At 48.6% G+C, this 27,349-nt stretch overlaps 1 non-coding gene across 1 annotated transcript; it reads right to left on the bottom strand.

Moving 5' to 3' along the window:
* Positions 1 to 11,999: 11,999 nt before the first annotated feature.
* Positions 12,000 to 12,070, bottom strand: TRNAG-GCC (transfer RNA glycine (anticodon GCC)). The gene has a single exon. It is a non-coding gene; the product is annotated as a tRNA-Gly (tRNA).
* Between the last annotated feature and the right edge of the window lie 15,279 nt (positions 12,071 to 27,349).

Here is a 27,349-nt window from a genome sequence, read left to right as displayed (position 1 = left end):
TCCTTATTCTCTAATGTGGTTATTACGAAGCAGTGGTCACTAAAATGTACCGGCTTAACGTCGTAGCCGGTGCACAGTGCCGCTATCTCCGAAGAAACATACACCCTATCCAGTCCAGCATTACTTCCCCGCTGGAAGTGCATGAACTCTGGGCGCACATCGTCCGTCATAACACTACCTAGATACTCTAGGTTACTTTCTGATACCAATATGTTCAACACTCCAGCACTTTTGTCACACACAATGTGACAGTTCGCTCTGTCTTCCACCTTACAAACATAGTTAAAGTCCCCTAACAAAATAATCATTTTTTCACAGCTCAAATACATGTCAAGCTCTTCGAACAAAATTTTACGCTTGCGTTCAACATTTGAGGCATAAACACATACTATAAGCGAGAACTTATCAGAAAAAAGAGAAATCAGCAACAAATCGCCGCCTGCTTTGACAGACAGTGACAGATTCTACGATTATTCCCAAATTATTACTTATAAACAAAGCACATCCACCAGACAAACCGCTGGAGTGGCATACGCATACATCATACTGAGCTCGGAATGGTGCCACCATTCTGTACGTTTGCTCCTCGCTTTCCTACTTTGTTTTCTGGACTGCCACCACATCAAGCTCATTTTCAAGGAAGAGACGGCTGAGTTAGCACTGCCTTCTCCTCGCACCCAGTGCCTGCACGTTCAGTGTGGCAATCCGCAGAGGAATTCGTAGTTTAAAAGCCATCAGTTGAAGTTCGCCGCCAGAAAAGAAACGAGGCCCACCTCGTACTGACGACTCGACGCCAATGTGAGCCATACGTGCCTGTCCTTCCTTCTGCCATCTTTGGGGAAGAGTCGATCTGTCGTCGGCACAGCACCACACACATGAATCACAGACACAAATTCTGATGCCGTGTGGTACCACCTTGCCGGACACAAGTAGGGCACTACGACGGCGGTTTAGGCGCTGGTATATTCGGTATTGGTTCGGCCGGTATATTCGGCCGCGGCTTCAACGACGGCCGCCTATTCGCGGTCGCCTTTGGAGGTGGCTCCTCGGTTGAGCAGCCTTCCGTCGTCCCTTTCGCCCCTTCGTTGTCATCCCAAGGCCGCTTGACAGTCTGGTTGTTTACGTCATCCTCGCCTACTTTCATGTTGTCGCGCTGCTGGCTCTGAGTGATCACAGGCGCATCATTCGTATCGTTTACAGTCTCCTTTGAGCTGGCAGAATTATGCGCTCCCCGAAGCCGATGCCCTCGGCGCCTAGACTAGCTTCTCCTTCAACTCTGTGGTAGGCTCGAGAGGCGGATCTGGCTTTGAAGAAGGCGAGTGATAGTTACCACATCTCCATGTTCAATGCTACAACTGATCAAAGTCAAGTGTGAACAAAGCTTGATCGCCTACTTAACAGAACTCCGAATAAAACACCCGAAACTCTTGAAATTGATAGAATTCAGTACAGCGTCACTCAGTTAGCAGAGAAATTTAATGAATATTTTACTACATTAGTTGACAGTGCATATGACCCTAGTGCGCTTCAGTAGATTAATAATTATGTACGCGACTCTATGGCCCTATTGCCTTCAAGCAATGAAGAGCTGTTATCAGTATTTAACAACATGAAAAAGACCAAATATGAAGACGTATATGGCTTAAAACTACAACCTGTTTTGTATGTACTTGATGTCATATCCCCGATCCTAACTTATATGTATAATCTATCACTGAACTCCGGTGTCCTTCCGTCAGCGATGAAAAAAGCCAAAGTAGCTGTCATACATAAAAGTGGTCGTAAAAATGTTCTCAGTAATTACAGACCAGTGTGGATCCTTCCAATCTTCTCCAAACGGCTAGAGCAGATACATATCATCCTCCTCAACAGATTTTTTCAAAAACATAATATTTAATCAAATAAGCCGTTCGGCTTTAGAGAGAATTTATCTACTGAAATAGCGCTACTTAAACAATAAGAATTAGTATTAAAGGGACACCGAGGAGAAATTGAAGTTGGCTTGTATCGATAGATATAGCAGCTCCTGATCACAAAAACGCCACTCTTACTGAAAACAAAGCTCTTGTAATGTAGAAAATAGCAAGAACCAAAATACAGGTATCGCCGCCACAGGCCAATCTCGCAAGTACAAGCGTGATGACTTCCTAGGACAAGAGGCGCCACCTTGGAGGAATTTGCCTTACTTCATGGACTTCGCGAATCTCTGAGGCTGGCAAAGGAAGGTTGCGCACCGCACCGCTAGCCGTCAGAAATCACGGAGTCTGCGTTTACGTCACGTGGCACGTCACTCCGTTCTCAGACGTCATAAGAGTTGCCGTGGCGTCATAACAGTTCCCTGAGTTTGAATCAGAGCGGCGGGAAAAACTTTTCATCTTCGAATCCAAATTTCTTTGAAATAAATGCATCTTTCGCGCCCGGACATGCGGCAACGAAGCCATGAAATGCCGAACTATCAGATTTCGCTAACAAAATAAAATTGATAGAGCTCTCCTCAGTGTCCCTTTAAGTAACATAGAACACAAACTACTGACCCTCGGTATATTGGTAGACTATTCAAAAGCCTTCGACAAGATGCACCATTTAACTCTGATACAGAAACTCTCTATATATGGAGATCGTGGCAAGCCGCTTAATCTATTTTCCAGCTACTTGACTGACCGCACTCAATCTGTTCACTTGGGGAAACTATCGCTCGCAATTTAAGTCAGTTAGTCATGGTGTCCCTCAGGGGTGCATATTGGGGCCCCTGCTGTTCAACATCTACATAGATGATTTGGTGCAAATAGATAATGAGGTCGAATACATCATTTTTGCCGATGACAAAGGTATGTTTATTTCAGGAACTAATGCAGAATATTTAATACGTAGAGGAAACGATGTACTGGCGAAACTCCATGCATGGTGCAGAAGAAATGCGTTGCTCATTAACACAGACAAATCTAAAGCCGTCATATTCAGAGCAAAAATGTGTATCTTGCTACTGACCTCACCTTAACCCTTGGTAGTAACACAATAGCAATAGTGAGTGCTGTAAGAACACAAGGTGTTTATTTTAACGAATTGATGTTGTGGAACAATCATGTGGACCTGATAACCACTAAGCTAGCTCGTGTTGTAGGAGTATAAAGAAAATTTCAGCGGACATTACCAACTGAAACAAAGATCGCAATAGATCATGCTTTATTCGAGCCTTATATCAACTACTGTAATTTGGTGTGGGGAACCATAACGTGTACTTGTAAAAATAAACTGAAATTGCAGAAGGCTGCGATGAGAGCCATAGTGAATGTATCTTTCATGTTACACGTTAGCTCCCATTCCGCAACATACCACATCATAGAAATCGAAAAAATATATGAATTTCGCATTCTTAGATCCTATAAAGTTCAGGTTAAACAAAACAATATGTTATTTAGAGGCATCGCTAAATTACATGGAAATCCCACAAATTACACAACACGATGCCGCGAACACTGGCATGTTCCACATCCGCGCACAAACTATGGCTTTCAAACACTTAACTATGGTTTGCCATACACAATAAATAAATTTAAAGTTACACAACAAATTATTGCCAGCACTTCTTCTTTTAAAAGCATAAAAAAACGTTTTTTTAATGCACCTCTATATTGATTGCAAGAGTACTATTTTAAGCTGAACATATAATAATGTCTTGTATTGTCGTATTTGCACAATTGTTGCTGTACTGTACTGCTTCTGGCTGATTTTTGTTATCTGTTATCTTTTTAGTGTAGTCTGTGTTTTCTGTCCTGCACTGCCGAGTATAGAAAGGATATGGGAGCTTTGTCAACTGCTCTTGAGCGGCATTTACTCCCATACACCCCAAACATGTATGTAAACATGCTTGTTTGAAATAAATTCAAATTCAAACCACTTTCTGGGCCTTCTTCCCTGCAGTCTCCGCGACTTCTTCGGCATCCGCTTCATCCATGAACAGCACGGATGTATCCTCACCGCTCACCACTCCTACGGCATTGGCGTACGTACGCACTGCTCGCTGTGCCCAAAGCGGCGCCAGGTGTTGCAACGGGGCACACGGCAGTCACGACGTATGTGGCCCTGACTGCGACAACGAAGGCACAGTGGTCTACCTGCCACGATGACGAGTGCCAGCTCATCCGCTATGCTCATTTTATGCGGAAGGTCCTCCAGCTTGGTTCCAGCCTTCAATATCAGCTTGACCAAGCGTGTCGTTGATCCCTTTTCGGCAATTCCTTGCACTCGCCATCGCTACTGGCTCACTTCGGTGACCTTGCCATACGGAGTGAAAGCCACCCGCACATCTTCGTCTGGAACCGTGTGAAGGAGCCAGTGCACCTTTATGCGTGTTCCTTGGTTGGCCAGGTCGATGACAACGCATCGGCGTTGCTTCACCTTCACTTCGCCAAGGCTCACCATTTTTTTAGTGGCTTCCACATCCTTGAAGGTCACCGCCCATACGTGACTCATTCGATACGCCCCTAGCGCCAAAACGTCAGCGAGCATCGACTGACGCGAAAGCATATCTCGGAAATCTTCGACTCTGTAAGGGCGAGCCTCGGTATCAGCGTGCAGAAAAGCAGTATTTAAAGCTAAACTACCGGTTGGCAACGTAGGCAGAATCACCTGATATTCTTCCGTAGCAGGCACCTGGTTTCCGCGGCCGGACATGGCCACTTCAGCCGCTTCAACGGAGCCCATGATCGCACGTCCGCACCCAACGGTAGCCGGAAGTTGAATCCACTGAACCAACGACGCCGATGGTATTTTTACACTGTAGAGGGAGAGAAAAATAAAATGATTTTTCACTGAAAATCCGTGAGCGAGGAAAGCAAAAACAAAAATGCATGCGTCGACCGGGAATCGAACTCGGGCCACCCGCGTGGCAGGCGATTATTCGGCCACTGAACCACCGACCCTTTTTTGCCTTTAGTGCCTTTTCGGACAGTTTACAACATATCACAAACATGTTCTGCGCTACATTCTCAAACATCAAGAGCGGAGATGCGTTTCACTCACGTGAGAAAATCAAAACTGTTTCAAAGAACACAACTCTTCCATCAACTCTGTAACTTCATCTCCAAAACAGCTCCTTGTACACTTCACGCAGCTTAAATATGTTTTCTTTCAAGTAATCTCGGACAGACCGCGCATCTTCACCGCAGTGTCGTACAGCCATCCTGCTTCGCCAAATGCTGTGAAGGCCAAGAAGGAAAATTAGATCGTATTTATGAAGATCCGGTTCAACGTCCAGGAATCGTATCCCATACGGCGTCAAGGGTAAGTCTTTCTTTATTGTACGCTGGAGCACGTCCCAGAATAGCAGCGCATCCCAGGAATCAATAAAGACGAGTTCTATTGACTCTGGTTTGTGACACAGCAAGCAGTCAGCACCCCATGGTAAAAACAATCCCTTCTCCTCCATCTATGTTTTAACCGGCAACGTACCAGTGTGCAGCTTGAAGAAAAACATCTTCACACCCGCTGCCACCGCCATTTTCCTTACTCTTTTTGAAACATTTCCTCCTTGGCCTCCAATATGCAGAGATCGATGTATTGGCCCGGGGAAGATACAGTCAAGCAAATCTTTTAGCAATTTCTTACGCGTGACATTTGAAAGGTACTCCAAACTGAACCGAGCATTTAGAAACAGGAAAGCAAAGATCACTTCTTTTAAAAATCTACTTACACTGTATCGCATCCCGTCTACAGTAGAAATAACAGAGTTTGGCAAAGCCGAAGAAAGCCTCACTTGAATAAACGTCCGTAGGAAAGAGTCGCGTTGAACTCGAAGAAACATAAATCTTGACACCACCTGCCTCAGGCACAAGTGTGGAAAAGAAAGACCCCCTTTTCTCAAACGCAGAAATAAATTATTACGTTTAGTCCTCTCCCATGAGGACTGCGAAACAAAACGGCTAAGATACGATGAAACTTTTGAATGTTAAGTCGAGAGCAAGAAAGGACCTGCAACAAATAGCACAGTTTTGAAACTAGGTATACGCTACATATGTTTGCGCGCTCGAATATAGACAGCTCCTTTCCCGACCATTTCTGTGTTCGCGAGGAGAGTTCTTGAATTTTCTCCTTCCAAAAGTCATCGTTATCTCGATACTTGTTAAGAGGAACACCTAGGTACTTTGAAGGGACATGTGACCATTTTACACTTGCATGAAACAAAGGCGCTGATGCCCAGTTCCCATGCCAAAGGCCCGCACATTTGTCCAGATTAACAACGCTATTGGTTACATCACAAAACCTGCGAACAACCGGCATCGCATGTTCCATGCTGCTGTGATCGCTTCAAAAATTGCCACATCATCGGCATAAGCCAGGACTTCAATTTCACATGCTTCTAGTTCAAAACCACGAATAGAGCTGTTACTTATTACATTCAGGCAAAGCGGCTCTAGGTACAGAGCGAAAAGTAGCGGTGGCAATGGGCAGCCTTGCCGCACGGATGCTGTCACGGCAGTTCGGTCTGTGAGCTCTCGGCTAACAACCAGATTCGTGGTACAGTTAATATAACTCATTTTAACCCGTTTTAAAATTACTTCCCCAACGCAGAAAATGTTCAAGGGTTTTAAAAAGAATGTCAAGACATACACGGTCAAATGGCTTCTATAAATCATTCTGCAACATTGCGACTCGCCTAAAGTCAGCGTCACAGCATTCCAGTATACTTCGACTGGCATGAACATTCGTGAAGATGGTCCGCCATTGAATTCCACACGTCTGGTGGGGGCCAACCAAGATGTCCATAACTGACTGTAAACGTTTGGCTAATACTTTCATAAAAATCTTTAGCTTACGAGGATTGTCAGTTTTCGGTATAAGTACTGTATGCGCACGAGAAAACGACTGTTCCAAAAAACAATTCTAAATGACTCTTCATAAACGCGTTGTAAAATGAGAGCAGTTTCGCGTTTGAACGCCTTATAAAATTCCGCTGTTATCCCATCAGGACCTAGCGATTTCCCAAAGTGAAGCTCATCGATAGCGTATTCTAATTCCGCTCTTGATAAGTCGGCAGACAGGGTGCCAGTGTCTTCACTGGTTAATTGGGGTAATAGATTTAAACATTTAGCCTGAAAGGCCTGTACATCCGGCGATTTGGAAGCGAGCAAATCACGGTAATATTGCAATATTGACTGAAAGCCTCCTTTATCACCGTCGGATCGTCCGTCAGATTACCTTTGCTTTTTTGTTTTTTTTTTATTCGAGAAGTGTGCCATGAGGCATAAGTTGAAAAAAGGAATGGGGGTGAAACATGATTTAGTAGGAGAGAGTGTTAGACCCAAAGGTGGGAGGCGAGATGTCAATACATCCAGCGCGTGCTGGAGGGCCGACTGATGAATAGACGCATCTGGATGACAACACCACAAGGCTATATCATCGGCATACGCAAGCACGCGGATAGAAGGGATGGTCTCTAGGACTCGAACAAGAGGAATTAAAGCCACATTAAATAATGTGGGGGCGAGAACGGAGCCCTGCGGCACTCCTCTATTGGAGGTGAAGTTACCAAAGGGCTTTCCGTGGACACGCACGCTGAAAGTTCGATTTGCTAAAAAAGGCGTGAATGGAGAGGAGGAACCGGTGAGGGAGAGCAAGAGTTTGAAGGGAGGCAAGAATGGCAGAGTGAAGGATGTTATCATATGCCTTTGTTATGTCTGTAGCGATTAGGGTTCGTACAAGGTGACTCTGCGGAGAGTGGTCAAGCACGTCAGCAGCCAAAGTAGCAAGGCCGTCCTTCGTTCCAATTTGTGGGTGGAAACCAATTTGGGAATCTGGGTAACAATCATGGGATTCCAGCCACCACGACAAGCGTGCGGCTAGAATGTTTTCGTAAAGCTTGCAGATGGTAGGCGTAAAGGAAATTGGACGAAGGGCCGAGAGAGATACTGGAGGCTGACCTGACTTGTGTATTGGAACCACAATAGAATGCTTCCAGTCTCCCGGCATGACGCCAGAAAGCCACACTTCGTTAAAAGTATCAAGTAGGGTTTGCAAAGCCCTCCCTTCCAAGTTACGGAATCAGGAGTTAGGTATGCCGTCGTGCCCGGTAGTAGTATAGTTTTTAAACGTTCAATGGAGACCAGCAGCTCTGCCATGGCAAGGTCAGAAGTAATTCCATCGGAGGGCTCTGTAATCGATAAGTCAGGTGGAGACGTAGCGGTGCAGTCATGGTTTGGAAAAAAATTGTGTAATCTTCAACCTGAGAAGGGCGCTCCATGGCGTGAAACACTCTCTAAAGATGTCGATTGCCCTGCGTAGAGGACAGGCGGGGACACCATGCAGCCCAGCGTTGCCTGCCTAGCCGCTTTGCACAGCGCCGCGCCCGTGCGGTTGCGCGGTGAAGAGTAGGAAGTGCCGATCGGTCATCGGGGTGACGAGTAGCGTAAAGATCCGCCTGGCGACGAAGAGCCCACAGATTCAAGAGATGTATGTCCGGGTTTCGGTCGTCTTCATTTACAGTAGTGGTAATAGTGTGAGTAGCGAGAACAGTGGAGAGAGTAGACAATGCTGAAGAGGGGTTGAATGCAGATAAATGATTGTCTGCGCGTTCAGAGTCCCATAATGTTATTCGTACAGTGCAGCGTATTTTCCGTAGACGCGTAGGCGTGAGGGAGATAAAAATAGGGCTGTGATCGCTACCTCAAGTATCAGAATCAACAGCCCAACGAGGGTTACCGGGGCCTAACCACCAAGTCAAATCAGGTGAATACGGGCCACCTCGTGGGCGGGTAGAAGTAATCGGGTGGTTTAAAAGTTGAAAGGAATGATCCGAAAAGCTCCCTTGGAAGTGTGCATCCCTTGAGGAATTCGATGGGTAACCCCACGCAATGTGTGCGCCGTTGAAGTCACCACCAACTAGAATAGGGATGCCCGAGTTGGTAGAACGTAGAAAACGAACCCATCCCAGATTGGGAGATGCGAAGCCAGGACGACTATAAAAAGAAACTAGGACAAGGGGTGTGCGTGCAGGTTTTACGAGAAGGGCGACAACCTCTTGACGTGTGTTGTACCACCGTGAAAGGTCGAGCGGTGTGTGCGGAACTGAACTGTGAATATAATTTGCAGATTTACCTGGGCTGAGGGAGGAGGCGGTGCAACGGCGATCAGGGATAGAGGGTGAATGGTATGCGCAGAAACCTGAAAGGCGTAGGAGTGCATTATGATCTTGCAATAGGAACGCCCATGCCCTCAGCTTTCCGTCGCGAAGGCGGATGTTCACTTCAGAGGCGTTATTGGCGAATCCTCGACAGTTCCACTGCACCACCATAGATGATGATGCGCTATCCATGACGAGGCCGAAGAGCTTCCACGATGAGGGATGTCACCTGCTTCATCAGCGCTAATATCTTATCCACTGCCGGGGTAGTCACGGCTAACAGGTGGTCGGCACCTGATTGTGGCCCAGTGCTTACTCGAGGTGATTCCTCTGATGATTGCTCCCTATTTATTATAATTCTTCGACAGGATTGAGAACGACGCTGTTCCCGGCGCTGGGTGAGTTCGACTAGTCGGCGGTGAGCCTCCGCGATTCCATTGTCTAAAGCTGTGTCTTCATCTGTCACATTGATAGCCTCAAGCTTGGCTTTAACTTCGCTGATAAGATCAATGTATAGTACCGGAGCTCTATGTTCCTCTAAAATTAATTCTTTCAACATCTGTTTTAGGTTCTTTTGTTAAGCTTTTTCAGCATATTTGATTGCTACGCACCTTTCGCTAGCTCTCAGTTTGACATCAACTTTAAATTCCTCTCATTTTTCTGCCCAGCATTTCTGATAACTCAAACAAACTTTTTCTAACACGTTCTTTGTTTCTAAAATAAACGTATCGTCCTTTAATAATTTCGCATTGTGCTTCCACAAGCACCAGCTGAATTTCGCTTGAGGTGTAAGGTTCTTTCCCAAGGTAAATTTGACACAACAGTGATCGCTAAATGCAACCGGTTCGGCGATATAGTTGTCGCAAATCGCCGCTAGCTCAAGGGAAACGTAAGCTTTATCTAGCCCAGCTTGACTATGCCCTTGGAAATGCGTATGACATCTCATTCCTCCCTTTGCAAACTGGTCTACGTCTTGAAGTGAATACTTTTCAATGTTTTCTTAAAAAAAACAGCACTTTCGCTTTCGGTAACCGCTGAGCCTCATATGTCATCTGCACTGAGAACACAATTGAAATCCCCCGAAAGAATGACAAGTCTGTAGCATTCGATCTACGCACACAGTTCCTGGAAGAACAAAAGACGTTCGTGCGGTTTTGTAGGAGCATACACACAGATAACTCTCAAATTTTCCTCCCCGTACAACAGATCACAGAGCACAAACCTGTCCCTCGTGCAACACACTACTGGTTGTTCCTCGATACCAAGACAGTTCTTAATTAACAGAACACAGCCCGCTGATGTCCCCACTGCATGACGAGCACGCACGTTATAACGCGATTTGAACTGCGCAGCCATAGCGTCTGTCGCGTTCTCACTCTCTGTCTTTGTTTCTTGTACAGCAGGAATGTCAAGGTCTTTCTCATATAACAGACGCCTTAACTGGCATTGTTTATGCCTAGCTGCTATTCCAGACACTTTTAACGTGCCACATTTTAAATTTGACGGAAGACAAGCCATGCTGAGAATCCTGAGCACGAACAAAATACTGGTGGCTTACCAGGCGTGCGCCTTACCCCATAAGAAGGGGCGATTACTCCGCGCACCTTCCGCTGCGTACAGGAGACGCGGACGAAGACCGAGACTCAGACACACGCTTCCCCTTGGCTCCGGTGGCTCTGAGCCATTGGCGCTCGAGGCGTTGCAACCTGGCCTCGGTGGAAGGTTGTGCAGGGTGTGGCAACATCGTCTTGGCACGCCTAGCGAGGCCAAAGGTGTAATCTTGTGATGCCCTGTCATCCTGGACTGGCTCCGCTTCGGCGTTCATTGCAGACGCCTGATCGCTCATCGGCGGCGTTTCTGTCGCGTTGCTCACGTCACCATGCTCTTTCGGCGTCTCGCTCGATGTTTTCATGTTTCCGCCACAGACGCTTCCTTGTTCACCAGACGCGCTCTTCTTCCGACAGTCATCAGGGGCCGCCGTTTCAGCTTCCTCGATGTCCATGATGTCTTTATCGTCACAGCCTTCTGAGGCCGCCCCTGTCACATTGGCGTACGGTACGTATGCAGTCTTCACGGACATGACCAAAGGCGCGTCACTTAGTGCCTCGAAGCGTCTGGCAGTCAGGACGAATATGACCGCGTCTGCGACACCGGAGACAAACAGGTGCCCTGCCGGGAACAACCGCAAGAACGGAGCCCCCGTGGAACTTCAAAAGATGTTGTAGCTCCTCCGCTGTCACCTCCTTTTTAAGCGCCATTCTAGCGACGCGTGTTATCGACTCCGCTGTTTCAAATCCTGGAATATTCCATTCCTCATGCCGAATTTCCAGCACTTCTCCAAACTTGCTCGGAACCTTCCGAAGGGTCTCACTGGGTATATGATATGACACCGAGTGAATCTTGACCTTTATCTCCTTTCGACAGGAGTCAATAATAGCACAGTAGCCGCCTTTCGCACTCAGGCCTCCAGCCGCAAGCACAGCGTCCTTCGCCTCCTGGATACGGAACCTCACGAGCAAGAGGTGGCTCTTCTGGTAAGCACCAATGCCGCTGATATCCTTAAAGATGCCAGCGTCTTCTAACGGTTGACGAAAGTCCTCTATTCGATACGGACGCTTGTAGGTATCATCGTGCAAAAAAAAAACGCACACCATCGTCAGACGGCAGCGTCGGTATCAGAAAGCGATAACCAGGAGGTGGTCCAGGATTCTGCTTCTGGCTGCCCTGCCAGACGGACGCAGAAATGGCTCGCTCCGAGCGGGGTGTCGGTTTTCTGAACCACCGATGCCGACGGTATTCTACACTGTAGAGCGAAAGAAAAAAAAGGCATACCAACTCTCACTGAAAATCCGTCAGTGAGGAAAGAAAACACAAAAGTACATGCGTCGGCCGGGAATCGAACCCGGGCCACCCGCGTGGCAGGCGAGTATTCTACCACTGAACCACCGACGCCTGCTTGCCTCCCGCACTCCAACGTTCAAGCATAGCAGGCGACGTTGCAAAACGCCGGTTTTATCCAGGTCACAGCGACAGTGAGCGCGTGCATCGGAGCCGCTGCCACTGGTTCTGCGGAAACTTGCGGCGAAGCGCTAGCTGTCGAGTGCATTCGGCCGTGAGCACAGATGCCTCGGAAATAGTGTTCTCGACGTTTTATCCGAGGTATGCTATCTTTAGGAAATATAAAGCAAGAATGCACTGTTCCATTACTCAGGGGAAGTTCCTTTGGTCCATGATTGGTTTTACTAGTCAACTCAGACCACGCACATCTGGCCGGCTTAATGTCTTCAGAGAACAGAGACGCACACAGAAAAAAACCTTTATTATAAGTTGAGGTAAGAGGTGGGTCACTTGGAAGTGAAGCCGTTATTCCAGGACACAATTTGCCGCAGCTATCCTGATGGCTCGGTAGCAGATTGCGCTTGGTCTTCCAGCGCCCTGCCAGACATGGTGTTAAGGTTTCGGTCTTAAATCTACTAGATGTGTAGTTTACAGTCTTCTCTGGCTGCGCAGCGGCTCTTCTTGTGGGAAGAAGGGAAACACGTTTGCGTGCTAAGTAAAAACAATATTTAGTCTTGCTTAGCACCGACAATTCATTCCAGACTATGCGGGGTCTTTCGCGTAACTGTAACCTAGGCTCTAAATAAAAAGCAGGAAACCGCAGCTCTATGAAACCAACCACATACGGCTTGCGATCATGTGGTTTTCCTAAGAGTATTTTTTTTATATTTCACTTATTGAATTTGCTCAGACTTATGCAATTTTTCAGTTCTCACCTAAAGTGCAAGTGCGTTCTATTAAGTTCGGGCTTTTCAGGAACAACCTATAGAAGTTTTATTTTTAACCTGCTTTTTACATGGTCCTTTTGTCCAGCCCGTCACTGCGCTCATGCGCTACCATATTGTATCGCTCCAACCATGTTTTGATCGAAACGACACGTGCGCTCCGACCAAGCTCACGTGAGCGGTCGCAGCTCAGTTAAATGAGCGGAAAAAGTTACAAATAAAGAAAAGAGAGGCTACCTTGAACTATGCAATTTCACTGCTTTCTCTTTTCTTGTTTTTTTGTGTGTGATGGCTCAGTAAAATCTGTTGTTGGATTGGCGGTTAGTCCCAGACGGAAAGCTGTTGGCCCTGCACGCCATCCACCAAGGACGCCCTAGGCATGCTAGATATAGCTGGCAGGACATAGCTGGCAACGTAGAGAAGTCCTATAGTATTAAAGAAAGGGTGGCAGATATCGTAATTAGGCTTAATAAGAGGTACATGCTGAAGGTGATGTAGGCCACGCGCCTACATACAGCCATGATGATCAGATCGTTGAAAGCTTTTATGAAGACGTGGAATCGATAATGAACAAATTAAAATCAAAATACACTGTACTGATGGGCGACTTCAATGCGGAGGTAGGCACGAAGCAGGCTGGCGACTAGGCAGTAGGCGACTATGGGATAGGTTCTAGGAATAGCAGGGGAGAGTTATTAGATTTCGCAGATAGAAATTTACGGATTATGAATACCTTCTCCTGCAAACGACAGAATAGGAGGTGGACCCGGAAGAGCCCCAATGGTGAGACTAAAAACGACACAGACTTTATGCTATGCGCTCACCCTGGCATCGTACAGGATGTGCAGGGTCTCGCACACGTGCGTTGTAGAGACCACATAATGGTAAGTTCTCGAATTAGTTTAGACTTGAAGAGGGAACGGAAGAAATTGGTAAAGCGAGAGCCCAGTAGCGAGTTAGCAGTAAGAGGGTAAGTAGAGGAATTCAGTATTTTGTAGCGGTAGCTACATTAGCATTTCTAGCCTTCAGCGTGGCGGCGGCCGCCACGCCGTCACGTGGTGCGGAGCAGCTGCCGGCGGCGCGGCGCCGTGGCTGATCACGCGGTTCGTCACGTGGTTGGTCACGTGACCAAGTTCCACTCAGCCGGCTGTAGCTATCGCGTCACTCCAGGTTTAACCAGAGCTAAACCACCGCCAATTTTTTCTGCAGAACAGATATTCGGATTTAAGTGAGGAAGACAGTCTTAATGTTCAAACAGTAAGCAGTAATCTCACAGCTATCATTACGGAGTGTGCCGTAGAAGTAGGCGGTAGGATTGTTCGACAGGATACCGGCAAGCTATCTCAGGAGACGGAAGATCTGATTAAGGACCGCCAAAGGATGAAGGCGTCTAACCCTACAGCCAAAATAGAACTAAGAGAGCTATCAAAGTTACTAAATACGCGCAAGGTAGCCGACATATGGAAGTTTAATATGGAGAGAATAGAGCGAGCTGTAAAGAATGGAGGTAGCCTTAAAGCGGTGAAGAGTAAATTATGCATAAATAAAAAGTAGATGTATGCGTTAAGATATGAACAGGACAATATCATTAGCAATATAGATAAGATAGTTAACTTAGCCGAAGAGTTGTACACAAATCTATAGCGTAGCCTATGCGATTACACATTATTGAGAATGACAGTAGCGCACAGCAACTGAACATCAAGCCAGTAACGAAAGAGGACTTCAAGAAAGCCTTAGGAGTAACGCAAAGGGAGAAAGCAGCTGTTGAGGATCAGGTAACAGCAGATTTGTTGAAGGACAGAGGGGAGATTATGCTAGATAAGCTACCCACGCGATATACGAAACTCTTTATGACCTCGAGCGTAGCAGAAGCTTTGAAGAACGCCAACATTATCTTAATCGATAAGAAAAAGAGACCTCAGGGAATTGAAAAATTTCAGACCGATCAGCTTACTGTCCATTGTCTTCAAGGTATTTGCTAAGGTATTCGATAATAAAGTCAGGACAACCTTAGACTAATATTTAGACTAACCTAGCACTTGCCACACTTAGAGACGTCGTCTTCTCGGCGTTCCTATGGTGGATGAAGGACTCTTTTTAAAACTAGCCTTCCCTCTGGGTAATATTTAGGAGCTCTACGGCCTGCTTTCTACATAACGCACTTCACCTCACAGCGTGCGTTGTTTTACACTCCCAAAGATTGTGCTGACGCACTTTCAACACTGTGCCGACGGCGGCGTCGGGCTCTCACTTCGAGACGGTGGTCGCGCGCGCTTCGTTCATTCAGAGCGCATTTGGGAGCACTACAACTCGATAGCCCAAGAGCTCAGTCACGCGGACTGTTTCTTATTTCGCGCGCTTTCTTTAGATGCTCGAAAGTAGGACGTATGAAATACTCTCTCACTAAAAACTTGATCGGCGGCTTTTTGACCCTCTCTACAACGTAGCAAAATCACTTGAGCGTAAAGTGAATATTAAGACTTTAGCATAATTAAACGCAGCTAATTATGTAATTCAATGATTAAACGGAATTAAAATCACTCTGAGGAGCGCCGCATGACGAGAAACATGTCTTGCTTTCACCAAGCTAGGATGCCCCGCTTCGGTTAATTTTTTAATTCAAGTTACGCAAAACGCCCTGCATATTCGTGTCAATCATTTTACAACTATGTGCAGTTAGTTAAAACAGCGAGAACTCGCTTGTGATAACTTGTTCAAAGCCACCAGGTAGCCAAGCAGTTCGCTCTGAATAAAGACGCCAAGTTTTTGGAATGTGGCTATTGCTCTCCAGCCAGCTTTGAATATGCAACTGAAGGAGCAGTGCAGAAATACGGGTGCCTTCAGTACTGTACTTGCCCACGTGTAATGCAGTGAAGGTTTTTTAATGAAAAACCCAGATCTGTGCTATTCTGGAGCTGGCAAAGCATTAAAGGGGACAAAAGAACCTTTCACCCTATTCGAGACAGACGCCCTACGCTCGTCACATGTACACTTCATGTCGAAAGTACTTTCGTTGCCCTGTTAGCTGGACAGCCATAATGTCCTGACTGTTTGGAGCGTGTGAACTGCAGCACGCAGCGCACGGGCTCATTTTCGGTATTGAAGACGTGGAGGAAAACTGTGCATTGTCAGTTGCGTATGTCATAAATGACGGCGTATCGGTTGGGTCCTAAGTGAACAATATAAGTGAACAAGATATTTTCGCATTACTGCGCAAATATACTTGTCTTGTCTTAGAGGAAAAAAGACCCTCTCGGTCTTGCTTCCACTTCTACTGCGCTGCTTAGTGGCCGCAAGCCTCCAAGTTCACCACGTCCAAACCAATGGTTTCCGTAGTTTCTAAGGACATCAGTGCACAGTGCTTTGCAAGATCAGACTCTCCGAGACAGCCAAGTGGTTGCTAATGCGTCCGTGACTCGACAGGAAATTATGAATACGAGACCAGTGTAACGCTCTCTATGAAATTGTGTGCATACTTGTGTAAAAAAAAGTGTTTTTCGTTGCTAAGCAAGGTAATTGCGTTTCTCTAGGTGTGTAAGGAATATAAATCACAAAAAAGGAAGTCGCAATGGCTAGCGGCATTTAAAATTAAAATTCGGCAAGTAAATTAAAATAAGCACATCGACTTTATAGACTTCCCTTAAGGACTGTATTTGCGTACGTGTCATGTAGCGAACCTTTTTCCATGTATTTATTTATATATTTATTCAAAGATACGAGACGGTTACTTCATTTCTTTTCCTAAAAAGAGACAGCTGTGGAGTTCAAAGCTGCGTTGACAAGCCTATGACAGAAGTTCGCGAAAAGTGTGCGCCCTGGGATTCTCGTGGGCGCACCATGCCGGCGGATTTTTTGCCAACGAATGAACGCCGTGAGCGGACGCACTTCACCTCGGCTCCGTGGATTTTTACTTGGGACGGCGAATTTTCGACCTGAAATGGACTGATACCACCCACAATAGGTCAGTGAAGGTGTTCGGCACCCGTTCCCACCATTTTCTGTGCAATTCCGACCACTTTTGCCCGAAAAAGACTCTAACGCTCCGAGCCAGGCGCGGAACGCTAGGCCTCGCGTTGTGCCTAGCACAACAAAGGCGGTCCTCCAGCCCATGCCTCGCCCCGCGCCACGCTTCGCGGCGCTGAAAATGAGCTCGGAGGCGTCCCTGCTACCCACAACAAATGAAGGCTTGGATTCCGACATGGAATTAACCGACTGTCAAGGCCGAACGGAAAACGGTCCGACGACCAGTTCGTCCCCGGCCTCGCCACCGCCTACTACCCCTCTGCCCAACGGCTGGAAGATAGCCTTGAGCAAACAAGAAAGGAAGCTTCGCAAAGCAGCCCGGACTGAAACCAACAGCCAAGTGCAGGGCAGCACCGACTCCCAGGACCCCCCCCCCCCCCCCACCAAATCACAAACATCCTACGCCAAAGAAACGCGGCCTTCGAGTCCGCCTCCCGCCTCTACCGCAAACGGACATCAAAATCGTGATTCGACCTCGCCGAGGACTCGCTTTAAAGAACTCAAATCTCGATCTTGCCCAAGCAGTAAGCAACGCCTGTCCAGAACCCCAGCAGGTGGAAGGAAGGTACCTCCTCCGCCCCCACTACGGATCAAATATCCTCGTAGCGAGCACTCCGCACGCAGAAGTTTCCAAGGGACAGTGTCTTGATTTGTCGAAGTTCGTTGGCAACTTCTGCGTGCTCGCACTCCGCACGCAGAAGTTGCCAACGAACTTCGACAAATCAAGACACTGTCCCTTGGAGACCTCACTCATGACGTGAACGCCTACATACCTTTCACAGAACACGACAGACGGGGCGTAATCCACGGAATTCCAGGGCGTAATCCACGGAATTCCGGACCACGTGACACCGGAAGCTCTTCAGACGGGCCTATACATCCGCTCACGCGGGACCACCGTACTCGACGTACGACGCATGGGCAAAACATCGTCGATGCTGATCACTTTCAACGGCTCAACCAGCCCCAAAGTTGTGTACTTCAAGAGCGCGGAGTTTCGTTGCCATCTGTACCGTCCAGCACGACAATTCTGCTATGTGTGCATGCAGCCGGGTCATCGCTCCGATGTGTGCCCCACACCAGACCTGGCGGCCTGCAGGAAATGCGGGGCCCAAAATCCTCCTGACGGACATCAGTGCCTGCCGAAGTGTGCTCTGTGCGGAGGAACACACGAAACCGGCAGCAAGGAGTGCCCCAATCGGTTCAAACCACTCAAGCAAAAGCCACCATCCATCCGATCCTCCACCCCACACATCAAGGAACAACACCGGTCCAGGAAAGACAACCAGGCCCGAACTCGGACGCCGCGCTGGTTCAGCACGGACGACGAGTCATCCAGCCAAAGCTGCAGCAGTAGGAGCAGATCGAGATCCGTCTCCACCAACCGGTCCTTGGCAGGCGTCGCATCGAACACGCCTAGTGTTAAGCAATTTAGCGATTGTGGCTAAGCTTGAGCCTGTGGGCAGACCCGTGCTTTTTCTTTTAATTCTTCATATCACAACAGCAGTTCATCACCAACGCACCAAAGTGCACCTGCGTTTTATTCGGAACCCACTTAAATCACCTGCGGATGCGATTGAAAAATGAAAACTCGTCTTTCACTCCCTCCTTTACCCTTTCCTTACGGGGCGGTTCAGGTGTCCAACGATATATGAGACAGATACTGCGCCATTTCCTTTCCCCCCCAAAACCAATTATTTTTGAGGAAAAGAAATGGCGCAGTATTTCTCGCACATATATGCGCACACCAGAGCCGCACCACCATAAAGGAAAGGATAAAGGAGGGACTGAGAGAAGAAAGCAAGAGGCGCCGTATTAAAAGGCTCCTGAATAATTTCGACCCATTCCGAATCTTTAACCTTCAGTGACATCGCACAGGACGCGGGTGCTTTACCGTTTCTCCTCCAGGCAAATGACCGCCTCCACGGTCGTCTTCTAACCCGGAAATAGTTATAATAATTGGATTTTGGGGAAAGGAAACGGTGCAGTATCTGTCTTGATGGGGATCCGACTCGGCTGGACCTGCTGCTCACCCTCGACCCTCCGCCGCCCAGGAGTGCTCTGCTGTGCGACTCCCACGCCGCCCTCAGCCGCCTGCAATCTAACGGCCGCGGTACCCCATTAGTGAAGGAAATTCGCTCGCGCATCGAGCGCCTCGCGCAGAGAGGTTGTGCCGTGCGTGCACAGTGGGTGCCCGGTCACTGCGGCATCGCCGGCAACGAAGAAGCTGACGACCTAGCGACCGCTGCACACCAACTACCTGCCAGCGATCTGCCCCTTGCGCTGGAGGACGTGCGTGCGGCCATCCACAACCATCTCCGAAAGCAGCACCCCGACCCACGCATCGCGGGAGGTGAGCGCATCGACAGTGTCACCGGCTGTCGCGCACTTACACGGTCACAACGTGCAATGATCCTCCGCGCGCGCATTGGCTGCGTGTGGCCCGGGGAACGACGGGTGCGTCACGGAATCGCGACGAGTGATGTGTGTGACGGATGCGGTGCAGTGGAAAAACTAGAACAACTGCTCCTTCGCTGTTCCGCGTTCGCCGATGCTCGTCGCGATATGCTCGCGGCCTATAGGGCGCAGGGCGTACTACCAGACTCCATCAAGACGCTACTGTGGCCGCAGGGCAGTGCGCGCACTCGTGAGCGAACTTTGGTGAGCCTCTGTGCATTCCTCGAACACACGGGCTTGACGTCCCGTCTGTTCTCCGTCAGGTAATTACACGCAGTGACCGAACGCTCCGCGAGTTCTACCTTGAACGATTAATAACTGGACGCCCCACTCCATTTGTAACCAACACAGTGCTGTGCGCGTGTGTGATTTAATTCCTCTAAAATCAACTAATCACGCGCACAACCTGGACACATTTCTTATTGTGTAAATAGTTTGTACATATTACTTCTCCCCCTGTCCTCTATTACTGTCCCCTCACCTCTTTCATTTCATTTCTCCATTCTACCTGCTGTCGTTTATTTCCGCTGCACCAGCTCAGGTGCTTCAGTATCGATGGCAGATGCCGGGGCTAGCAACAATCTTTTCCTTCCTTTTTACTATTATTTTTAATAAAACTACTACCACCACCACCACCACCAGTATCTGTCTCATATACAGTTGGACACCTGAACCGCGCCGTAAGGGAATGGATAAAGGAGGCATTGAAAGAAGAAAATAAGGAAGAGGTGGCGTAGTGGAGGACTCCGGAGTAATTTCGACCACATGGGGATCATTAACATGCACTGACATCGCACAACGCACGGGCGCATTAGCATTTTGCCTCCATAAAAACGCAGCCGCCGCGGTCGGGAACGAACCCGGGAACTCCGGATCAGTAGTCGACCGCCCTAACCACTTAGCCACCGCGGCGGGTAACCCGGGAACTACACAAGACGCCTTCCTGCTCTGCTCGGTCAAGGAATGTTAGGTCACGGAGGGAGTAGGGAGCACACCTGCGATGCCTCATTTCCTCCCCTGCGCAACGTTTTGACTTAGAGCACATCTGTAGCTCTCCACGGCAGGCCTCACATCGATCTCACCCAGCTTTCCGCTGAACTCATCAGAGTGCACCGGCGTTTTATCAGTTGAAAATTATTTTTTGGGGGAGCAAAGGAAATGGCGCAGTATCTGTCTCGCATATCGGCAGACACCTGAACCGGGTCTTAAAGGAAAGAATAAAGGAGAGAGTGAAAGAAGCAAGGATAAACGAGGTGCCATAGTGGAGGGCTCCGGAATAATTTCGACTACATGGGGATCTTTAACGTGCATTGACATAGCACAGCACACGGGCGCCTTGCGTTTCGCCTGCTACGAAACGCGGACGCCGCGGTAGGTTCCGTAGCGGGGGTAATCCGGATAAGTATCCCAGCGCCATAACCATTCAGCAATCGCGATAGAGTCCCGTTAAAGATCCGCAGGTGGTCGAAATTATTCCGGAGCCCTCCACAATGCCCATATTTCTTCTTTTCTTTTCTCAGTGCCTCCTGTAGTGCTTTTCTTACGGTGCGGTTCAGGTGTCAGCAGTGATGTGACAGATACTGCGTCATTTCCTTTGTCCCAACCCAATACAGGCCCGTGCAATTTCCTTTCCATTCTTCTTTCAGTCAAAACTCAGAACTATTCCTATTACGAGAATAGAGGGATCAGCACTGACGACACCCTCAGTAGCCACTACTGCATACTCAACAGTGTCATTTACACTCGACCCTACATCGCCCCCTTGCAAAAGCCAAACTTCCCTACTGGAATGTTTTCTGGCAGACCCTCCAAGTAACTTCTCTCTTGCTGCAAGTCTACTCCACTTGGACACACCGACTCATGGAAACACTCCGTCCACACGAAAAGCATATGCAGCTTACAGAGCGTGCATCGGACGTGGACGCAACTCTCTATTGCACCTCTTGGAAGCTCGCCGTAGCCTCACAAAACAATGGCGGAGGGAGAAACACAATCGTATATTCCGCGCTCGCATCTGTGACTTACCCAGCAAGCTGCAGAGTATTCTGCCCAGCTCGCTGACAACAGGGCAGATAGATGCAACAGCGCAGCAAGACAGATGTTGAGCCGAAACACTTCAGGCGTCTATGAGACTCAGGAGTCTTAGACCCCACTCAAACATGCTCGGAAATCCAGAAACACCTTACTCTCGGCATACACAATTTTCAAGTAAACACAAAGCAGCTAGTGAACATCTACCGCTCACAATACCTCAATCAGGATCAAGCCCCGCGCGGGCAGTATTATTAGTATTGTTAGAAGTGGAGGGGCCCTTGAGTAGGCTGACTAATTCAGCACCGCAGGTCCTGGCTCCGAAGGACGTTGTCGGACTCCGTTATGAAGGAAAATGTACAGTGGGTTTATTTAAAATTTTACAAGAGTAAGGAACAGAATGAAGGATGATTTTTACTACACTCACTGTCGAGATATATACCATACTTCGTCACTAAATTCCCTAGGTGGAGGACGCCGTCGCCAGGGTGGGAGTGGCTGAAACTTTCATTCACGCGCACAAACTTACACCACCGCACATAGAGACACGCCCCGTCACATGCCGAGCCTGGGACAGAGGAGGATGCCGTCGGGTTTACGTCGACTGCGGCAGGCGATGTTATCTGTCCAGCCGAATGTTTCCACGCGCTGCTGGCATCTGTTCTTAGTTAGATGTCAGCCGACGCGCCAGGCAAGATCGCAAGGTCGGGTCGAGAAGCCGGAAGAGGTCGTTTCGTCTTTTGAGATGCCTGCGAAGATTGCGGACGATGACCACTTGCCCGCCGGTGCTTTCGACACGCTGTCTTCCACCGGAAACGAGGCTTCTTTCTTACCCCAACATAGTCACGACCATTGGGGAAGATAACTGCCGCTCGTTCGCTGTGGCGGAGTCTTTTAGGCCTCCGCTCTCTCTGTTCCCGTAATCCAACCGGGCGATGCTTCCAAATTGTAACCAGCTGACACCTGACTCCACTCTCAGTAGTCCTTGGCGGGAAACGTGCGAGCGATTCCCATCGCTTTGCTCGGAGCCAACCCGAAGAAGCATAAGTGCTGGCTACCAGCAGGCGAGTCTTGCTTTCGACGTTGCTAATCCAGATAGGCTGTCGCCGTACGTATCAGTATACAGACAGCGATAATTATTAACTGGATCAGCTTTTCCTGCTTCACGACCAATGCGCGGATCTTGCCAAAATGCGGAGGGGGACAGCACCCGGGAGGGAAGTATCTTAGTGCGCTTGTCACTTGCGGGCTGAACACATCCCAGAGGCTGACCACCCTCATCATTCGACTCACAAACACTGCACACCGGACCATCCGCATATTACGGCGCATTGGCAGTCGCCACCACGGCATGCGAGAACACTTGTTCTAAGGCGCTTCATTTATTAAGGCGATAGGGACTCGAAGTGATCGCATATGCACATTCAAATGCATGCTTTCTCTTAATTTTGTATGAAAGTGATGCAGCGATTCGTCTTGCAGCATACCTAGCGGTGTCGGTCCAAGTAATTGGGCCTTAAGAGAGATTATTAGGGGGTTTAATGGAGGAGGGGGCACCCAGGTGCGTGCCCAGGTCTTGGTCTTAATAATAAAGGCGTTTTTTTCTGTCTCATGCATATTCACTCGGAGAAAATAACTTTAATGATTGTAAAAAATTGCGCGTAAAATGAATCCAGAAATAGTAATGGTTTCACATTTTCACACGTAAGGAGTTCATAAGTGCGTCTCAAAAATCAGGCTGCTTTCTGCTTGCGTATAACTCGAAAGTCGCAATCGGTTTGATGGCTTTACTGTAACGAAGGAATGGTTTAAATAATTCTATGGTCTAAACGCTGTGTTTGCTAAACACTAATGTATACCTAGTGGCGAAAGTGCAAGAAACTCGTTTTTTGAACGAAGTGTTGAAGAACCCTCGGAAATTTCACTCGGGGCCAATAGTGCTGGCCATTGCACACATTTCGTTTATTCACAAAGCAAGGAATGTTTGTCCGCGAACACGCATCATTGTACAAATTGGCACCAATGTATTCGATCGGTGCCACGCCCGGCATTTATGGTGCTGTATAGCGCGTCTCACCCTTCTTCCCCTACCTCCAGCACAACATATGATGATTTGTTAAGACCGTGGAAGCATTGTTTCGATGGAGGTGAAACGTAGCATGCGCCTGCTTGCTGTGCGATGGGAGAGTACGTTAAAAAATCGGCGGTGGTTTAGCTCTAGTTAACTCTGGTTGAAATCGAAAAGCTGCAGCTCCTTGGCTACGTTTGTGCTCTAGCGACTGGCTGTCTCCTTGGCAGGCGTCGCATCGAACACGCCTAGTGTTAAGCAATTTAGCGATGGTGGATAAGCTTGAGCCTGTGGGCAGACCGGGCTTTTTTTTTTCTTTTAATTCTTCATATCACAACAGCAGCTCATCAGCAACGCACCAAAGTGCACCTGCGTTTTATTCGGAACCCACTTAGATCACCTGAGGATGCGATTGAAAAATGAAAACTCGTTTTTGAGGAAAAGAAATGGCGCAGTATTTCTCGCACACCAGAGCCGCATCACCATAAGGGAAAGGATAAAGGAGGGACTGAGAGATGAAAGCAAGAGGCGCGGTATTAATGGGCTCCTGAATAATTTCAACCTCCTCGGAATTTTTAACCTTGAGTAACATCGCACAGTACGCGGGTGCTTTACCGTTTCTCCTCCAGGTACATGACGGCCGCCACGGTCGTGTTCTAACAAGGAAATAATTATAATAATTGGATTTTGGGGAAAGGAAATGGTGCAGTGTCTGTCTCCTATACAGTTGGATACCTGAACCGCGACATAAGGAAATGAATAAAGGAGGCATTGAAAGAAGAAAGTAAGGCAGAGGTGGCGTAGTGGAGGGCTCTGGAGTAATTTCGACTACCTGGGGATCTTTAACATGCACTGACATCGCACAACCCACGGGTGCATTAGCATTTTGCCTCCATAACGCAGCCGCCGCGGTCGGGAACGAACCCGGGAACTCCGGATCAGTAGTCGACCGCCCAAACCACTTAGCCACCGCGGCGGGTAACCCGGGAACCACACAAGACGCCTTCCCGCTCTGCTCGGTCAAGGTATGTTAGATCACGGACAAAGTAGGGAGCACACCTGCGATGCCTCCTTTCCTCCCCTCTGCAACGTTTTGACTGAGAGCACATCTGTAGCTCTCCACGGCAGGCCTCACATCGATCTCACCCAGCATTCCGCTGAACTCATCGAGTGCACCGGTGTTTTATCAGATGAAAATTGTTTTTTGGGGAGCAAAGGAAATGGCGCAGTGTCTGTCTCACATATCGACAGACACCTGAATCGGGTCTTAAAAGAAGGAATAAAGGAGAGAGTGAAAGGAGCAAGGATAAACGAGGTGCCATAGTGGAGGGCTCCGGAATGATTTCGACTACATGGGGATCTATAACGTGCTTTGACATAGCACAGCACACGGGCGCCTTTGCGTTTCGCCTGCTACGAAACGCGGCTGTCGCGGTAGGTTCCGTAGCGGGGGTAATCCGGATAAGTATCCCAGCGCCCTAAGCACTCAGCCACCGCGGTAGGGTCCCGTTAAAGATCCGCAGGTGGTCGAAATTATTCCGGAGCCCTTCACAATGCCCCTATTTCTTTTCTTTTCTCAGTCCCTCCTTTAGTGCTTTTCTTACGGTGCGGTTCAGGTGTCAGCACAGATGTGACAGATACTGCGGCATTTCATTTGTCCCAACCCAATACAGGCCCGAGCAATTTCCTTTCCATTCTTCTTTCAGCCAAACTCAGAACTATTTCTATTACGAGAATAGAGGGATCAGCACTGACGACGCCCTCAGTAGCCACTACTGCATACTCAGCAGTGTCATTTATACTCGACCCTACATCGCACCCTTGCACAAGCCAAACTTCCCGACTGGAATGTTTTCTGGCAGGCCCTCCAAGTAACTTCTCTCTTGCGGCAAGTCTACTCCACTTGGGCGCACCGACTCATGGATACACTCCGTCCGCACGAAAAGCATATGCAGCTTACAAAGCGTGCATCGGACGTCTATGCAACTCTCTGATGCACCTCTTGGACGCTCGCCGTAGCCTCAAAAAACAATGGCGGAGGGAGAAACACAATCGTATATTACGCGCTCGCCTCTGTGACGTACCCAGCAAGCTGCAGAATATTCTGCCCAGCTCGCTGACAATAACAGGGCAGATAGATGCAACAGCGCAGCAAGACAGATGTCGAGCCGCAACACTTCAGGCCTCCTTAGGAGTCTCATACATCCCACTCAAACACGCTCGGAAATCTAGAAACACCTTACTCTCAGCATACACAATGTTCAAGTAAACACAGAGCAGCTAGTGAACATCTACCGCTCACAATACCTCAATCAGGATCAAAACACGCGCGGGCAGTATTATTAGTATTGTGAGAGATGGAGGGGCCCTTGGGTAGGCTGACTAATTCAGCACCGCAGGTCCTGGCTCCGAAGGACGTTGTCGGCCTCCGTTATGAAGGAAAACGTACAGGGGGTTTATTTAAAATTTTACAAGAGTAAGGAAAAGAATGAAGGATGATTTTCACTGCACTCACTGTCGAGATGTATACCATTCTTGGTCACTAAATTCCCTAGGTTGAGGACGCCCTCGCCAGGGTGGGAGTGGCTGAAACTTTCATTCACGCGCACAAACTGACACCGCCGCACATAGGCACACCCCCCGTCACATGCCGAGCCTGGGACAGAGGAGGAGGCCGTCGGGTTCACGTCGACTGCGGCAGGCGATGTTATCTGTCCAGCCGAATGTTTCCACGCGCTGCTGGCATCTGTTCTTCCTTAGATGTCAGCCGACGCGCCATGCTAGATCGCAAGGTCGGGTCGAGAAGCCGGAAGAGGTCGTTTTGTCTTTTGAGATGCCTGCGAAGATTGCGGACGATGACCGCTAGCCCGCCGGTGCTTTCGAACTAATGGAGACGATGGTGCGGGATCGGTTATCTACATATCTTGAACACAAACAAGTCTTTGCGAGCACCATGTTCGGATTCCGCCCACACAGATCCGCACAGGATGTCCTCCTGCAACTCAATCGGGAAGTCCTTGACCCCCTCGAATGCCCCCATAATGACCGGGTAGTACTCGCCCTGGATCTTAAAGGGGCATTTGACAATGTAACACATGAGATCATACTCACTAACCTAAGTCACACCGGCTGTGGCCTCAACACATTCCAATACATAAGCCAATTTTTAATGGATCGTCAATCCTACATTCGAATTCAAGATAGAGACCATGGTCCTTACCTACTCGGCACGCGGGGAACCCCTCAAGGCGGGGTACTTTCCCCGCTGCTCTTTAATCTGGCCATGATGCATCTGCCGGCCCAGCTGAGTGGTGTCGCCGGCGTGCAGCACGCCCTGTACGCCGATGACATCACTCTGTGGGCCACACAGGGCAGCACAGGAGACATTGAAACCAGCCTGCAAACAGCGGCGACGATAGTAGACCGCTACGCCCGCCGCTGCGGTCTTCAATGTTCCCCTCAAAAATCGGAATTTGTGCACCTCCGCCCCTCACAGAAGTGCACAACTAAAATATCTCTCTCTCTTGAGAGCGGTCCCATACGCGAAAGTGATGAGATACGGGTACTCGGACTCTACATCCACAAACACAGGCGGCCAGACACTACATTGGCCAAACTCCGTAAGGTGGGGGACCAGGTGGGCCGCATGGTCCGCCGGGTTTCCAACAAACGCGGAGGGTTACGAAGTAAGGATGCCTTGCGGCTGGCAAACGCCTTCGTAACTAGTCGAATTCTCTATTCGACTCCTTATCTCCACCTACGGAAACAAGAGTAGGACGCCCTTGAGGTCATCCTTCGCAAAATTGTTAAACGTGCCCTTGACCTCCCAATCACTGCTTCAAACAGCCTGCTTATGGCTCTTGGGGT

The sequence above is a fragment of the Amblyomma americanum genome, chromosome 4, assembly GCF_052857255.1.
Source record: "Amblyomma americanum isolate KBUSLIRL-KWMA chromosome 4, ASM5285725v1, whole genome shotgun sequence".
Lineage (NCBI taxonomy): Eukaryota > Metazoa > Arthropoda > Arachnida > Ixodida > Ixodidae > Amblyomma > Amblyomma americanum.
Note: the sequence above shows the minus strand (reverse complement) of the source record. Positions and strands in the feature narration are given on the sequence as shown.